The following is a 6053-nucleotide window of genomic DNA, read 5'->3' as shown; positions in this document are numbered from 1 at the left end:
AAATTCAAAACATGTTGTCCGCACAAGTTCGTCCAGACCAATCAACAGATATACAGATAGATACAGTAGATAGATAGACATATAGATAGATCAACAGACAGACAGACAGACAGACAAATAGACGAACAGATAGACAGATAGATCAACAGACAGACAGACAGACAGACAGAGATAGAAAAACAGATAGATAGGCAGATAGACAGACAGATAGAAAAACAGATAGATCAAGAGACAGACAGATAGATAGATTGAAAGATAGATAGATAGATAAACAGACAAACTGACAGATAGATCAACAGACAGACCGATAGATAGGTATTGTTAAATGGGTACTTGATGTCTCACTGATGGTGCTATGTGAGCACACAAGACAAAACAGATTTATTAATAATACTTATTAATAATAATAAAAAAATAAATAAATAACACAAGACAAAAAAGGTTTGGAAACATTGGTATACAGCATATACTTCGCAGCATTCCTAGAACTACTAAGCATTTTGGACATTTCGAGGCTCCGAGCCAGTGTCAATAAGCTCAGTATTGTGTCACAATGTAGAGCCTGGTGTGCTGTTCCTCCTTCTGACATCAGACATGTGTTCATAAGTTCACACAAGCTCCTATTCAGACGGGTCTCTGTAAAAAGTCTCTCACACTTGAGCAGCTCCTCAGCGTCGCACTTCAGCGCATCCACAGTGCTGTATGAAAAGTGGCCCATCATTGAACCTGTGAGGTCAGGAAATGCAGAACAGATTGCACACAGCTGCTCTCTTAGTAGTATCTGCATACAAAAGCCGTTGGAGCAAAACGCCCTGTTCCTGCAAGATATTTTTAAACAATGCTAATTGAATTAGTTATAGAGACTCTCTTTCAACACTACGGAATAAGCATAAACACATCTCATCTACTAAATGCACATGGTATAAAGTAAAGCTGACTTTCAAAAGCCAGTCCTCTAGTGCTATTATGAAGTGTTGTCATGAATCAGTAAAACTTCACTGCAATAGGAACAGCAACCAGCTGTGGTAGTATTAAATATTAATGTCCATTTCCGCCTCTGTATGCTGACAGCCTAATTAGGAGCTCATTAATATTCAAAAGCACAATCATTTTGGGTTAAAGCAATCCCAAAATTTACTCTCATTTAACCTTTAAGGCACGAAACATGGATTTTTAGTGGCAGTGTTGTATGTTTTTTACCGATGCTCTGGGTAAAGTAAACTTGATATTTACCACAGGGCTCTTTTTTTTTACCGATGCTCATGGGTAAAGTAAACTTGATATTTACCACAGGGCTCTTTTTTTCATCATATCAGGTTTCAAACGGCTTAGAGTTGCAGAGGATTTGAGCATTCAAACAGTTTGCACAAATGGTTGTAGGTCAACCACAACCCCACATGGATTTTCAGTTTCCAAAATACTGCATCATTCATTGTTATAGACCCCCCAAAAAACCTCTAAAGTGAATTTCTCTTGGCAAGCACAATATCCATAACAGCTCCCTTGTTATCGGCACTATTATTGTCTGTCCCAATGCTCTTTCCTTCCTGTATATGTCATTCAGCGCATTTTCCAGTACACACGAGTATATTCAATCAGAAACAGCTTCCATAAATGCAACATGGCATTTATAGGCCATCTTGTGCTATAAATATATAGAGAAAAGGAAATAAAAGGATCATAATTCATGTGTTTAAGGGGAGAGTTCACCCTAAAATGAAAATTAAGTCTCATTTACTCACCCTGGTGTTGTTCTAATTCAGTATGCCATTTTTTCTTTTTCTGACCACAAAAGGAGAAATAAAACAAAATGTCCCAACACGTGCTGCATTTTCCGTGATCATTTTGCGTCTTTTTTAAAAGCTTGATGCTGGTCGCTAATCACTGCCATTATGAATGAGTGTGAGCGGGTAATTATTATTTTTTATTTCCACCTTTTGTGGTCCGAAAAAGAAAGAACAGCATACGGCATTAGAGCAACACCAGGGTGAGTAAATGATGACTTCATTTTCATTTTAGGGTGAACTATCCCTTTAGAGTCAACATGATATTGATATCAAAATGGACTCTTTTTACTTTCCTAATGCACATTTAAAGACTTACTGCCAATAATTCATCGGTTGTGTCCACTCTTAACAATTTAATTAATTCACAATGGATAAAATCAAGTCTCCTCCTACATTTTTTCTTGCTTCACACTGAAACGTTAAAGTATGGAAGCAAAATGGGTTGCAAACAGCATTTTATTTTGACTTTAAAGGGGTTATGAGTCATGAAATGGATTTTTTAAAATTATTTTAATATGTTCCTTGATTGTATTAAAAGTGTCACATAATCTCAAAAATGATTATTTTCAAGACTCATTCTGGCCCTCTGTCCAAAATGATCAGTTTTAGGGGATGTGTCCTTTAATGCTGGTCCGTAAACGGCAACTGTTTTGATTGGCTTATGCATTGAATTGCATGAGAAAACGTATTCAAGCCACTGCTATTGCATGTAAGGGTTTTAAAAACATTATTAATATAAATCCGTCGTTTAGAGAGAAATCATTATGGAATTGTTTTGTCAAGACCTTTTTAAAGACAGCAGTCACACTAAAGACATTTAAAGTGCCCCTATTATTCTATTTTAAGGCCTCCTGATTTAGTTTTGGAGGTCTTCTACAATATGGTTTACATGCATCCTATAGGTCAAAAAACACTTTAATTTTCTCATGATATCCTTTGCAGCATCATTGCTTTTCTCACAGTGTCCTCAAACGATTTAATCTTTCTAAACCCCTCCTTTCTGAGAGCCTACTCGGTTCTGATTGGCCTAGTCTGTTGTGACTGGTCTTCCGCAAGGGGTGTCCAAGGTCGGTCCTGGAGGGCCACTGTCCTGCAGAGTTTACAGTAGCTCCAACTTTCCTCAACACACCAGCCTGGACGTTTCTAGTATGCAAAGACCTTGATTAGCTGGTTCATGTGTGTTTAATTGGGGTTGGAGCTAAACTTTGCAGGACAGTGGCCCTCCAGAAACAGGATTGGACACTCCTGGTCTACTGCATGCAGTGCGTGTCAGAAACTAGATGAATATCTGAATTTCATGAGGCTTCCACAGCACTTTTACACACAGTGATATAAACAGTTACGATGCCGTCAATGTTACCGCATCAATTTGAGTGAGAGTCCTCATCCTTTGGAAGGGCATGCAAAGTGAATTTACTTTCGCGGTGCAGTAAACAGCATCTTCTTGAGATTTCAACAACACAAAACGAACTCTTCCAGGCCTCGACTACAACTACAGTGTTTGAGGACGGGTCAAAGTAGACATTGTTCACAGGTAGTCGCTTCTAACCTGTTGTTTCTTAATTTCAACATTCCTGTCTTCACAAGCCATCTAAAGTGTTTTATGTCTCCTCTTATATTTGATTCATATCATGCTTTTTGTATTTCACTCTCAGCTCCTGTGTCATTTTTTTGACATCCAGTGGTAAGCACAAACCCACACGGTTCTGTTTTCTTTTCCTTCCCCCTGCTGTCAATGCGCTGTCACACACGATAAGCACAAGAAGTGAGACACCCGCACACATCACGCTGCCGAGGCTCTGAAAAAATAGAAAAAACTAAGACAGCCTCCTAAACCTGCCCTGCTCCCATCTCACCTGGAGATTATCACTTAGAATGTGCTTAGAGTGACGGCCTTGTAGCAAACGGGTGAAAAAAACAGCGTTGCACTCGCAGCTCTCTAGTTTACTGAAGCGTGACATCATTTGCTTCAAAAGTGTTCTTTAATCTAACATTTCAAAGCAGGCGAAACTCGTAGTTCCTACGAGGCATGCAAATGATACAGAGATTAACATATCAGTCCACTGACAAAGAACAATCACAGTTTATCACAGATAAGGGCTCTGAAAAAGTGTCTGGACACTTAAAGTCATACTACCTGCAAACAAATTATGTTAGACCTTTTCTTCACTATTCTGAGCCGTTTTAACCAGTTTGTATCAAGATGATCATCAATGCACACATAAACAGTTCAAGGAACTTGAATAATGTCATCAGCAAAATAAAAGGTAAAGGTAAACATCTTACTTTTGGACTGAAAAAAAGAAAGAAAAGAATGCTATCTAAAGCTGGGTGGGTGGCCACTAGTAGTAATGCAAAATAAATTGTGCTTTTTGGAGATACCTGAGTGGCCTTACTGTACAGAAATACTCATGCAACCTCATATCTATTTTTAAATGCTGTCAGAGGAAGGATGACTAACAATCCAGCAAGGGAAATAATTAGGCAGTGTTCCTTAACATGTCAAACCATTTATTACAAAAAACAGACATTCATCTGTAGTGGAGTGTCTGAATATCTCTATTCAGATTTAATATAATAAATGAACAATGAGCTTTTTAAAATTGTATTGGCTACACTAACAGTGCATACTCAGTTCATTACATTGAGGGAAAACAGAATGTACTGAGGAATTCTATACTATATGTCATAACTCATATACTATACTACAGACTATGACTTATAGTATTCTATACTATACTATATACATAAGTAAAGTACTATATACTGTATGGACTATTAAAGATGCAGAACATGTTGTTGGAACAAGTCCATCCAGACCAACTTGTTAAGAACTAGAGCAATAGGGCCTGCAATAGATTACACAGAACTCAACAGTTAGAGCAGTATGTCCTGTACTATAAAGAGCATTTATAGTACTTTAGTATGCTAATATATGCTAGTACAGAATATATTGTACTACATAAAGCAATACACCATTCACTATAGAAAAGTCAATATATTATAGAGCAACATGTTGGCCTACTTTAAACTACAGATTAGTCATGCTAAAACACAGTAATTAGAATGCAGTATGTACTATATACTTTAGAAACATCACACATTAGAATAAGTATATACTATTAACTATAGAGAAGTCAAGCTGTATATACAGTATACAGCCACACAGATTGTAGTAGACAACAGAGAAGTCAAGAAGCATACTAAAGAGTAGGGATCTCCAACCCTGCTCTTGGAGAGCTACCATCCAATTCCAACCATTCTCCAACCGAGTGTACAGCCGATGTACGCTCAACAGCTGTCCGAAATCAAATTAATGAAAATGAACTGAATTAATGGACTAACGTAGGGAATAGTGATAGAGGGTTTAGGGGGTGATTTCAGATTAAGCCTGTAGCTATCCAGGTGCACGGTTGGAGACACCTGCTAGAAATACATGCTGCGTCCCAATTCGCATACTAACCGTCCTAAATAGTATTTGAAATTAGAATTAGTGTGTCCCAAATCATAGTATTTTGAAATGCGTATTCCAAACATACCCGGATGGTCTACTTTTTCCGGTAAGAATCCGAAGTGCAGATCTGTGCACACTCTAACGGTTAATAGAGTGATGGGTCACTTGATGTGACACCGGTCACTTGATGGAGTTTTTCGGTTCCTTGCCACTGTTGCCTTTGGCTTGCTCAGTTGGGGATATTTTGGGGATATTTAATTTAATTTTATCAATCAATAAATTCCACTAGAAACAAACCTTGTTGTATTATTTTAATTTAATACTGTGAAGCTGCTTTGATACAATCTGTATTGTGAAAAGCGTTATACAAATATACTTGACTTAATGTTGCCCACAAGCCATTGCGCGTTGGATGAGGATTAGATTAGAACTACAAAAATGACGGATGTGCAAGTCCAAAGGTTAAGTAGAGAGGTTTTGATAAAGGGTTTTGAGTGATTAATAATCAGTATCTAACCTGACGAAAATATATTTTTTTCAATGCTATCCAAATCATATTTAATCTGCAACAGCATTCTGAACTTTTGTAAAGATATGTTTGGTCATTAACTTTTAAAAGCATCATTATGCAAATTACAATAACATTAGGAGAATTCTCTGCATGAAAGACCCACAACTGGCAGATCAACGTGCTACTATTTCTCTCCGAAATGGTAGGACATTAAATTAAATTGAATGTGGAGGATTTTTACTGTGACAAGATGATTGACAGGGCAGTTTAAACGGTGACAGGATGCATGTAACTAAGCGAC

This window comes from Squalius cephalus (genome assembly GCF_949319135.1).
Source record: "Squalius cephalus genome assembly, chromosome: 9".
Taxonomy (NCBI): Eukaryota; Metazoa; Chordata; class Actinopteri; order Cypriniformes; family Leuciscidae; genus Squalius; species Squalius cephalus.
Note: the sequence above shows the minus strand (reverse complement) of the source record.